The sequence below is a fragment of the Pleurodeles waltl genome, chromosome 12, assembly GCF_031143425.1.
Source record: "Pleurodeles waltl isolate 20211129_DDA chromosome 12, aPleWal1.hap1.20221129, whole genome shotgun sequence".
In the NCBI taxonomy this organism is placed as follows: domain Eukaryota; kingdom Metazoa; phylum Chordata; class Amphibia; order Caudata; family Salamandridae; genus Pleurodeles; species Pleurodeles waltl.
In genome coordinates this window covers 180,281,806-180,294,739 of record NC_090451.1, presented here as the reverse complement: position 1 = coordinate 180,294,739, position 12,934 = coordinate 180,281,806, and the positions used below count along the sequence as shown (strand labels likewise).

General features: G+C 42.1%; 1 long non-coding RNA gene across 1 annotated transcript in view; it reads left to right on the top strand.

Annotated features, from left to right (window-relative positions):
- LOC138268244 (uncharacterized) overlaps positions 1-11,881 on the top strand; it is a 449,076-nt gene extending 437,195 nt beyond the window's left edge. The window contains exon 4 of the long non-coding RNA XR_011199963.1: positions 11,239-11,881. This is a non-coding gene — a long non-coding RNA (uncharacterized lncRNA). The remainder of the gene's footprint in view (positions 1-11,238) is intronic.
- The last annotated feature ends 1,053 nt before the right edge of the window (positions 11,882-12,934 follow it).

The window sequence follows — 12,934 nt, the reverse complement described above, 5'->3', positions numbered from 1 at the left end:
ATGGCATAGAGTAGAGTTGTATAGAGTGGAGTGGCGTGGAGTGGAGTGGAGTGGTGTACAGTGGAGTGGTGTGGAGTGGCATGGATTGACATAGAGTAGAGTGGTTTAGAGTGACGTAGGGTACAGTGGCATAGAGTACAGTTGCATAAAGTGGCATAGAGTGGGATGGAGTGGCGTAGGGTGAAGTGGCATAGAATGGAGTGAAGTAGCAAAGAATGGAGTGGTATAGAGTGGAGGCATAGAATGGTGTGGAGTAGAATAACACAGAGGGGAGTGGCATAGAGTGGCTGGAATGGGTAGAATGTTATGGAATAGAGTGGTGTATACTGGGGTGGCATACAGTAGAGTGTTGTAGAATGGCGCAGAGTGGAGTAGAGTTGTGTGAAATGGCATTGAGTGAAATGGAGTGGCATAGAATGGAGTGGCATAGAGTACAATGGAGTAGGATGGAGTAGAGTGGCATAGAGGAGACTGGAGAGGCATAGAGTGCCATAGACTTTTATTGTTTGAAGTGAAGTGTCATAGAGTGCTGTAGAGTGGAGTGACGTGGAGTTGCATGGAGTGGTGTAGAGTAGGGTGGCATAGAGTGTCATAGAATGCAGTGGCATAGAAAACAGTGAAGTTGAGTAGAGGGATGTAGAATAGAGTGAAGTGGTGCAGAGTGGAGTGGTGTTTAGTAGAGTGTAGTGGCATAGAGTAGCATGGATTGGAGTAAAATGGAGTAGTGTAGAAAAGAGTTGCATACTGTAGTACAGTTGTGAGTGTCAGTAACTAAAGGTTTGATAGAGACAGCAGATACAGTGAAAGCAACATAAATAAGAAGCCATGTGCCTATGTTAAAAGCTGGAAGGGGCATTGCACACCCAGGAGTAGCACTGAAATGCTACTAAAATAAAAAATATAGAGGCTTATTTGCAAGCCCCTTGCACCACTGTTGTATATTGTTTGACACAGCGGTGACGCAAAGAAGTCCCCCAAAGTGCACTACATTTACAAACTGGTGCAATGGGACCATTGCCCTAGTTTGTAAGGCCTTGTGCCACAATATACCTGAGTGAGGTATAATTCATGCAAGGTAAGCGTTCCCTTGTTAGAAGCCATGCAGAACAGGCGCAGTGTAATCTTGTAGATTGCTCTGCGCCTTCACAGCTCCACTTTTTTAATGCCTGCTCAGAGCAGGCGTTAAACTAACGCAGGGCTTTTTTGAATGGGGGACTCCTGACATTGCTGAAGTAGTGTCATTTTTACGTTGAGCATAGCAGTGCGCAAGCGCTGCTTTTCTGACGCGTTGGTATGTATCTGGGCTTTTAACGAACACCCACATCACACCCATCACTACCACTCGTTCGCAGGCTTGCCCTTCAAAAATCATTTGATGATATTGGTAAATGGCCTACATTTGTCCCTCCTTAGGGGTGATTTTGTTACCGCCTTGGCCATCACCCCTGTTACATGGCTAATTGCACTTTTGCCGATACGTTTGACTGCGAGCGAACTTCTTTTTCCTTTTGTGTGTCTCTTCACGCTGATGCTCATGGCGGTCGTGGTGCTGTGAATTGGCTCGCTTATGTGAAACTGTTTTACTTTTCATTTTCAATTTATGTGACAAGAAAAGTCTGGTTAGGAGTTTACTATGCTAATAGCTCTAACTCAAGCAAATGCGAGACTGTTGCATTGCACATGCTTGTTTTTGATGCTACTCCAGCAATGTGTCATTTTAGCACCACTGATGCATCAGAATTTCTGATGCATCTGTGGATGCTGTGCGCCATGGAGTTCTGTATAGTAAATACAGCAGTACCATGGCATCGTTAGGGGGGTGCAGGACAGTGCAAGAAATCTGATGCATTGATGGTGAAGCAAGTGAGTTTTCTGAACGTGAGTGGTCACAGTAGGCCACGACTGCTCACGATGAGAAAGCTGCAGCATGAGTAGAAAATCTATTTGAGTGGCAAAAATAATTTAGTGCCCTCTGGCGCTCCGCGTGTTGCAGCGTGCACTGATTTTTACAACACAGGAGAAACTCCCACACTGAAAATCAGTGTGAACAGCGCAACTTACCTGGACTCCACTACTCGTGGAATTCCGCGTAGCATTGCAGAGTTTTTTCAGCACTTCGCGGAGTTCCACGTAGCAGAACTCTGCAAACGCTGCTCAGTCCTATAAATAAGCCCCATAGTTTGTTGCAAAAAGGCAAAGAAGAACAAAGACAAGGAAGAACACATATACTTGGTCTGTGCTCCAGAGAGAAACTAACACAAGAAAGGAAGGGAAGCTTATGGAGCTAAGCAATCAAATGATTGCAAATGAGAGTCACAATGAAACCAACTAATGGTATGCTGTGATTCTTCTATATTAAGTTATAATTGGGTTTTCAGAGATCAGAATTTTCAGCAATCATATACTATCTCTTTATATGTTCCACTTATTTATATTTAAAGCAGTAGTAATCTAAATGAATACATAATTGATAGGTATCCAAGCATTTTGTTTACATTCAATCGATCACTTACGCATAATGGCCAAACCTGCTGACTTTCTAGCTGGGGAACCATGTTCAAGTCTTGGAATCAGCTCAACATCCTGTGATTCTGAAAAAATCACTTAATGTCCTCGTGCCTACCAAAAGAAATATGTTTCCTTATGTAACATAACTGGTGCTCATGTAAAGTGCTCCAATATGTTTGAGCTCGCCCCTATATAAAACTGCAAAATAAACTCATAAAGTGCACCTCAGACAATGAGCTGTGTTTCAAAGATCAATCCTCTTCAAATTTTGAATGCCATTATTCTTCAGTCAGGTTGCATATTTCAGCATTCCTCTACCCAAGAATTACCACCCAACATCTCATCTTTCTAGGTTAAATCTCTTTGTCAAGTCTTAATAATTTCTGTACACAGTGAGTCAGCTGAAATTTAATATAAAGTTTTTTTCAGATGCACATTATATGCTTTTTCGATTTTTTAAAGCTGAACGTCCTTTGTTGTTGTTTATAAGTTGCACTGTTCAAAACCATTGCTGCCAACATCCAAGGCAGGGATTGCAATAAGAAGCTTATGTTACCGATCATCCTGATTACAAAGCTGCTGGTTTTATGGTGATTACATGATTTTATTGAATTGAGATCAAGTCTAATATTTTACATTACCTGCCTCATACACAACTATTGTGCAACTCCAGCCTCAATACTTTGTGATGATATTGCAAATGTTCAGCAGCTTATGGCTGGTCACAGAATGTTCCTTTGAAAGAAAGTAAGCACATGTAGCTTTTAAACAAACAGACCCCAGTATGAATGTAAACATCTTGACATATAATCTAGGAATCTGATCTGAATGCAAACTCAGCCTTAAGCACAATTTAGGCAGAAGTCCAGCAACAGTTAACATCTTCTCCTGCCATCAGCTGAGTGAATCAGAAACCTGGATCTGTACAATTCTAGGTGTTTCATATTTTTTCAAATACAGGTTCCGAACTCCACTGTCCCTAATACACTGGTTTCTGCATTCTGGTTCGACCCATACATCACATGCACCTTCCTGTTCTATGCACACCACTTCTCAATGGAAAAGAGTTGGTTGCAATAAAACATATTGTAAAGTGTTCTGCTGCTCCTTGGAGTTAGGTCCACGCAATATCAAGCAGCCAAAGTAAATAAAAGAGATAGGCAACCATAACAACTGGATTTCAATAGGAGAGGCATAGCATGATAACCGCAACCGCGTGGCCGAAATCCACCAACATATTTAGCCTTCAACAGGTTTTGATGTAATCATTTATAATGTTGAATGTTTCCTCGAAACTCAATGACAAGATTGCACATACCTAGGTAAAATGTGATAGAGAGATTATGAAGGTCGTGGCCTTGTTATGAGTTCCACTGATATAGGTGCAGGAATACCAAAGGGCTGATTGTGGTAGGTTATCCGGCCCCTAAATGCAGGAGATTTTCTTCAGAATCGGGAATGACATCCGGACCTGTGAATTTTAGGTCCAAATCACAATGTTTTTCCTCCTTGTGAGGAAAAAAATGATCGAGTCAAATCCACACACATTTACTACCTGCATACAGGTGATAAATTGGTTTCAGGAGGTCCGTGCAGCAGGTGGCATGGGGCGGGGATTCGGAGGAAAGCAGAATAGGCATCAGAGGTACATTTGTTTCTTCCCTGTGCTAAGCTAGAGAGTGGGCGGAGCTCGGGTGTAGCAGCTGCCCTCGGCCCTTGCAACCCTGCTTTAAATCCTGGGTCTGGTGAATCCGTGCCTGGAATTATCTGGCCTCGAGTTTGCAGGCCCAGTTCATTCCAGGCCCAAAGTCACCCAGGAGATTAGAAACACTGGGAGTGCTAACCCCTCATGTGTACCACTCCTGGCCACTCATAATGAGGACATGAGGGCTTCAAATAGGATTGGGGTGTAGGGGTACATTTGTTAAAAATGGAACACGGCTTGTCCACCCAACTCTAAGTTCCAACTCTTCATTTAGGCCATCACTAGCTCCACTACTGAAAACACCCTTACCACAGGACAGCCTTTTGACAGAACTGCTGCTTACGAGGTTTATTTTTGGAAAACAAATAAGTGAAGACCAGTCTGCCATGCTGTTATTGTATGGTAGGCTGGTCAGTGCCTTTTTGTTTGTTTGCACCCTCCTGCTGTGGTGGCACCTCTGCTGATACCATTAGGAGGCAGGATGACCAGCAGCAAAAGGAAAATCTAAGGGGCTTATTTAGAAGTCCCAAGCCCACCGCAGCATCACTTTCAGCGATACTTCAGTGGCGCGCTGCCATTTTCCATATTTACAAGGCAGCGTTAGGCCACTTTGCACAGATTATCGCCACATTGTAAATATGTGACCCTCAACACAGGTTTTTGCAGCACAGGAGCGTGCAATGGGTGTTGCTGTGGGTGTTCCACTACAACATCCATTGCATTTTGATGCTGTCCCAGAAGGGACACCCTCCTGCACAAAAACAATCATTTCCTGCAACACTTTGGTGCAAGGGTTTCTGCATTAGCACTAGGCATCAAGTGACACATCTCATCGCTGCCAATTTTGGAGCAGCGCTGCGCCACTTTCTTGTAAATGAGGCCCTAAGTATTATATGTCAGAAATACATGACACGTGCTCTCTCTAAGTTTGCATACAAGCATGCTAACCACTATGTGCTCACTGTCTATGGTTTAGCTGTTTGCAGTCAGTCCCAGTAAAAAGTAGCAGCATGTCAGTAATGCAGTGCAACTCCTTATTGTTCAGTTGCATCCCTCCAAAACACGACATAAGCTGACTCACAAGCAGAGCCAACACCTCTAGTTAACTAGGTTTATAATTACAATTAAAATGTATTTCTGCATTTATTTAAACTATTTCTTAAGCAAGGATCTAAAAAGATAAGTAGGGAATGCCATTGGTAGAACAAAAGCCCCCACAGCCCTTGAGGTGCCAGGGGGCCCCAGGCTCCAAGGTGTGCCCTCAGAAAATGTGGTAGGTGGTGGGCTGGGGAGGAGGGGGACCCCTCAGTTTATTTTGAAGGGGGTCCCCTCAAGGTCGTTACGCCACTGGGGAATGCCTGTACAGCATTTTCAATAGAATATATGGAATCCAAAATAATGCAGTGGCAAAGCCAGTAGGTGTGGCCTCTTCTGGCATTCATACAAGCACATCTCTCCCCATTCACGAAGGCACACGTCTTAATCCACCCTTGTATAGTTACATACCACATCCAGCACTGAGACTTCTACACTCAGAGAGGCAGAACTCTCACTCCACACTCCCACAGGCAAATCCCTCACTTTGAACTCAAGCAGGTACCACTTTCACTCTGTGGTCAGTCAGAAAGACTTAACCTGCACTTACAAAACACGACTCTTAATAATCTCCAATAAAACACTGTGCTCGCCATTAACTCCCACAGGCACACTGCTCACTTTGTAGTCAGCCACATGAACATCACTCATGCACAAGTACACCAATTACTGGAGCAGAATTTGGCCAGAAGGAGGCATTGCTGATGCAGGACAATGAGTGCAGAAGGAGGCTGAGACTCTTGTGCAGGGGTCCACATTCGTACTCTATATCTGATAAAGCAGGTTACACTAAAACCTGAATGTCCACTAAAGTTATGCAGTATAGCTCCCTGCAAAGCTGCATGCTGTACAGAATGTAGGTCTGGCAAAATTGTTAATTACACTGTTACAATTCGCAAAATTTCAAAATTTTGCATCACATGACATTTTTCAAAATATCACGTAACACAATTTAATTTAATTTTTTATAAGCATGCATACCCCAATCATGAACAAGTCTTGTGAGATACCAATTGGACATTGGTTCGCACAGGAAATATGTTCTGCTCTAATTAGTCTCCTGTCAGTATCTTACGAGGCTTTTATATGTAGAGCACACTCACTTAAATAATAGTAATGCAAGTCATTGGCAACCCAAATTTCGCTCTGAAAGCATAATATTATAGAATTTTAGGGAATTTCATGAACTTTAGTAAAGACCCACTCATCTACAAAAAGACCCATGCTAAAAAAAAGAGGTCAGTCCACATGTAATGGTCCAATCTCATTTGGGCTGATGCAATATTGGTGTGGTTTGATAGACTGAGAACAAGGCCTGAAGGGCTTAGAATGCTTCACAATAAAATAGAAGACAATAATACATTAAAAGCTAAATCAGTGAAACCAAGGACAAAGTGAAAACTAAAACATGTAAGCAAAAAAGCAAAAAGTTGGAAGGGATCGCACATTCATTATGAGCTCACAGTAGCAACTTTGAAACAGGAGAAGATCCAACTCTTCTTTGAAGATGTCCAGAGAGATAATAATGCAAAAGAATTGTCCCGGAGAGAGAGAGAATTTCTATTCACACTCCAAGCAAATGATTTTACCATTTTGCATTCCTTTTCAAACTAAAAGGTTCTAAAAGCAGTGTTTCCAGGGTGCCTAAAGTTCTGGGCTCACCAGACCTTTTCAGTTGACTGCAAGGTATGATGGTGTGTACGGCCTTCTGGGTGATACACACCTTCTTGTCAATAAGCCTGGGTTATCACTGAAGAGGTCTAGCACTGTTGTGACATAATCAAACCTCACAGGGACATATGGCTTTCTAATTATGATCCTCTGAATTGCACTTAGGAAATCAGTATTCCTAAATGTATGATTTTTTGTATTCCTAAACAGCGATTCCTAATAGGTCGCAAATCGACCAACCTCCTGATTATTAATGAGGTAGATCATAATTTGAGACCTATTAGGAATCACTGCAATCACAGTGATGGTGCCCTGCTGGGGGTCAGAAGACCACTATGTCTGTGATTGTTTTTTTAGGTCATAGCCTACAGCGAAATACATCTTCGGGACATTCAGAAAGCTGACCTAGGAATACATTCTGACCATTGTTTGCCATTTCCTTTGTGATTTGAACCTCACACTTTCTTGCTTTTCATTTGCTGGCTTTATTTGTTTTAGGCTATCCATCTTGAGTTTGTACCTTCCCTTGCCCAAACCTTATTTACAGTATCATTCCGAGTGCTCCCTTTCTGTAAACCGGCATGTAAATCTTGTTCTCATCCTGTCACATTTGTCACATCCTGCCACATCCTGTCACATTTACTGTGCATTCAAAGACCGAGGTCAAACCAAGGTCAAACGAGATCTACTCTAGCTGTCTTCCGAGTGTGCTTGTTTACTTTTCTTTCTCTGACTTCAAAGTGGGAGGATTTATGTGAAAATACTGATGGATAACGGGGGTAGGCGTTTTTTCTAGCACATGACAACACTTAAGTGGAACTGTGCACGTATTTCAGAATTTATCAGAATTAGAAACACAAATGAAGCACATACTTTGTTGTTTCTGAAGTGTTTTAGAAACAAATACTTTACCATGATCAAAACAACTCATTACACTAGATGATGCACTTTCCACATATTTTCATCTATGCACTGTATAGTTTTATTAGGATAACTCTCTGGTTGTGCAAATGAAAGGGTAATTTCAATTGAAAAAGAGTAATGGCAGTGTGCTACCACACCATGAAAACTCCCCTCTATGTTTTTCCACTCTACTCTGCGCCACTCCACACTACTGCACTCTAGTTTGCACCACTCCACTTTACACCACTCAACTCCACTGCACTGTGCACCACTCCAATCTATGCCACTGCACTCTATGCCACTTCACGCTATACCTCTATACTCTACCATGTACCACTCTACTCTATGCCAATGCGCTTTTCGACACTCTACACCATTGCACTCTTCGCCACTGCACTCTACACTACTCCAGTTTAAGCCAAATCAATTTACTCTGCACTCTACACTCTACACCACTCTGGAATACTGCACTCTATGCTATTGCACTCTATGCCAATACACTCTATGTCAATGCACTTACTCTGTAACACTCAACTCTATGCCCATGCACTCTACGCCAATCCACTGTTTGCCACTATAATCTACTCACCACCACTGCATTCTATACCACTGCACTCTACACCACTTTTCTCTATGCCATTACACTCTATGCTACCCTATGCAATTGCACTCTACCCTGCACCACTCCACTGTATGCCACTTCACTCTACTCCAAAACAATGTACTCTATGCCACTCTACTAAACTCTGCACCACTCTACTCTAAGGCACTGCACTCTACACCACTCTACTGTTACACACTCTATGCCCATGCACTGTACACAACTACTCTCTTTGTCACTGCACTGCAGTCTATACCAATGCACTCTACTCTGCATCACTGTACTCTGTGCCATTGCTCTCTAAGGTTCTCTATTCCACTGTACACCACTGCACTCTGAGACTCTGTTCTGCAACACTGAACCTTCCACCACTGAACTCGACATCACTCCACTCCACTCTATGCTATTCCACTCTACACTACTTCACTCTATGCCACTGCACTCTATGGCACTATACTTTACTCTGCACCACTCTAAGCTACTCTACTCTGTGCCACTCTATGCCACTGCAGTCTATGCCATTTGACTCTACTCTGCACTGTATACCATTCACACTATACCTCTTGACTCTGTGCCACTGCCCTCCACATTAATCAACTCTGTGCCACTCCACTCCACACCACTTTATGCCACTGCACTCTACTCTGTGCCACATTACCATGCGCCACTCCACTCTGCACCACTCTACTCTGTACCTCTCCACTCTGCGCTACTCCACTCTACTATGCACACTCTAATCTATGCCACTGCATCCTAAAATAATGCATTGTATGCCGCTCAACTCAATGCCACCGCACGCAATGCCACTATACTCTATGACACTATACTCTGCAACATACTACGCCAATGCACTAAATACCAGTCCACTCTGCTTTATGCTACTCCAGTGTATGTCACTCTCCACAGCTCCACACTATGCTACCGCAATACACAACAATCTGTCACTCCACTCTACAACACTCCACTCTTTGCCATTCCACTTTATGATATTCCATGCCACTCTGCTATATGCCACTAACATTTAGCCATGCTGAACAGCAGCCACGCTAGTGTATAACATGGCTGAAACACATTGCCAAAGCCAATACTTCTTGAATAGGCAAAACCTATTTGCTTTGCCAATGCTTGTTAATAAAGCAATCTTGTTTAGAAAACATGCAGCCCATTTCCCTTAAAGGAAGGTGGGATGCATTTAAAAAAGAAAATTAAACATTTAAGTTTCATTTTTCAAGAGCAGGGGATGATCCCTTGGACCATTACATGCTCTTAAAAAATATTTTTTTTAACTTTCTCCAAGGAGAAAGACACAGAGGAGACCCCTTCCCAATTGTAAAAAAGTTACCACCACTTTTAAACTGGTGGTAAAGTATTACTATTTTAGGAGCAGAATTTGGTTGAAAAACAATAATACATTCCACACTGATTTGGTATTTGGAAGAGACACCCTAAATATGCCCCTTCCAAATACCGAATCGCAAATGTATATTGTTATTTGGTAAGAAGTTATCAAATCGACGTTTGCATTTTGTACATTTGAAAAAACATTTTTGCAGTTGCAAACGGCCTGGTTATGAGAATCGGGATATTTGCGACATCAAAAATGCTATGTACCTCTGGCCCCACGTTACAGAGACAAACCACACCATGCAGTGTAGCACACTCTCAGGTGGGCAAGGCAAGTTTTAGGTAATCCAGTTAAGAGAAAGTTGTCATAATCAGTTCTACACATTATGAGGACCAGAGTCTTAGCATCAGATTAAAGCATGAAATTGTATATGCCTGCCTGGGCTGTTCTGCTGAAGGCTGTGGCATCAAACAAAACAGAAGTCCATCTTGCTTTCACGAGGCAGCCTCTGATAGACACTTCAACATCTTGGAATGGGAATAAAATTGGAAAGAATACAGAACAACGTTCGAAGATAGCAGCAAGGTTGCCAAGCATAAGAAATTAGTGGTTTGGTAACAATGGCAGTGAGATTCCAGTATTCCCGTTTAGCATTAAACTACATGTAGCAGGATAGCTGCTGGGGTAAGAACTAACAAAAAATATCACTTGAACCTGGACTCTTTTGGCTGCAGCGCAATACAGAATAATGAGCCAAAATGCCTCCTCTCACAATGCTTGACATCCTTAACACAAATGGCTGAAGAGTGCTTACTCATTGCCCCATTGTAGGTATGCTGTTCTATGGGCTGAGCTACCATACGGATGACATTCTCGGTGACCAATGGCTGATGTGGTAAACTCAAATCCCATGTCTGTAATATATATTAATTTTTTTATTTATTATTTTTGAGAACATGTGAAAATGGTAAATAGCTAAAGCTACCTCTGTAGCAGATAGAAAACATGAAAGCTGGTAAAACAAAAGCAATATAAACATGTTGAGTAATTAAATTGAAGTAAATCAAAATTCAGTCGACAGAAAGATCATTATGTGAACAGACAAGCATTTGGCAGTGAATGGCATTGGAAGTTTCTCTGGGATAGCTCTTACCAACAATAGGCTCCAGATCAGTAATAACAGTGGGATCAGACAGCAAACATTATAATTTTTAAGAAGATTAGGTCGGTCCTTATGAAAGTTGAAAAGACACCTTCTGTGCCTCAACTTGTCTTGTGCTTAGTACGTGGGTGCTTCATAAACGTTGTGTATGTTTTCTCACTGGTTGCCCCAGTATGTATGCTAGTAGCTAATGTGTTGCTATCTTATTAACATATTTGACTTAGACAATTGTTTCACTTGGATTCCAGGTTGTCTACAAGTCCATCGTATTGCTCCTCAGAGTTGCTCAAAAACTAGCTGTTGCCTTAGAGGATGTGCTGCGTGCCCTTGCCCTTGATAGCCTCGCTGCCCACCTGCCACTTCTTCCTGGTTGAAAGATGTGCACTGGAGTGCCTGAGTTTGGTCCTGCCAGGAGTGAAGATCAGTGCACCAGAGAAATCTAGGCCATTCAGCATAACATATAAAGGTAGACATTTATTCGACTGAAACAATTTGGTTCAGGTTGCTTTTAGCTTAACAAAAAATACATTTGACTGAAAAATAGAAATGCTAAAAAAGTCATATTTGAAAAGAGAAATAAAATTAAAGTAGATGGTGTATATCTGCATCAAGATCCTTAAATGTCCTCATAACTCATATAATTCCAAAATGTCGTCTGAGAGATATCAGTTATATCCTCAACATCCAGCAGCAGTGCAAGTGTTTACCTGAATGTTTGATTTTAATAACTACCATTCGTTTTCAAAGACAAATAACTATACCCCATCACTAGTATGAATTGTGGTCATTGCCCTACGTTTTGTATTTATTTGGGATGTTCAATTTTCAAACTGTGCCTTAAATTCAATATAGGATAGGCAATGAGAATTGAATTGAACGTTATAATTTACTTTCATAACAAAATTAAATTGTTCAATGCCTAAAACGTAGACTATTTTGCTATTAATGTGTAATACATTTTTGTAACACTTCTTTTAACTTGAATTGCATTTTCATTGAAAGTATTTCTAATAAACTGTTTTTCAAACAAATTTCTTCCAATGGGTTTCTCGAACAATAATGTTTTACAAAGCAGCCTAATACACACCAGAGACAAAGGCTCATTGGACAAAGCCCTCTTGGTACTTCTCGTTCGTAGATAAACTGAATTCTAAACAAGCACTGGCAAAGCCAATAGGTCTCGCCTTTGTGACCTATTGGCTTTGGCAATGGAGTTTAGCCATGCTATGCAGCATGGCAAAAGAATAAAAATAAAATTGATGCAGACAGCCACTTCATTAGTAGGTGTGCGCACCACACATGCAAATGCCTACAAAATGATGCTGGTGTTCTTTAAAAAAAAATTTGTTACTGATCTGAGTTGAATTGATAACTGAACAGAAAACGAATGCCCGGGAGAAAGAAACACAGAAACAAAACGGGGGACACAGGTTGGTGGAGAAGGCAAAATAAGGGACAAAAACAAATGGGGAAGCAACACAGGTGATGGGAAAAACACAAGAGGGGCAGAGAAGCACATAGGGAGATTGAGTAACACAGGGAAGCACAGAAACACATGGTGAGACAGAGCAACATGGAGATGGGGCATACAGAAGCATATGGTGAAACAGAGCAACACAGCTATGAAGTAAGCACCATGGGGGTGGAAACAACACAGGAGGATACAGAGTAGTACAGAGTCTGGAAGGGGTGGGGAGGGCGTAGAAGCACACATCAAGACAAAGATAAATAGAGACCAGGGATAGAGGGCAGAGGAGCCCATTGCAAAACAAAGCAACATGCACACGAAGTTGAACACAGATAGAGCAACAGGGTGCTGGGGTGGGGCAGAGGAGCACGAGGCAGACAGCTGGAAAAGACACACAGGCCCTCATTATGTCTTTGGCGGTAAAAACCGCCTACCGCCGTGGCGATGGCCACCAAAACGCCGTCGCCGAGGCTACC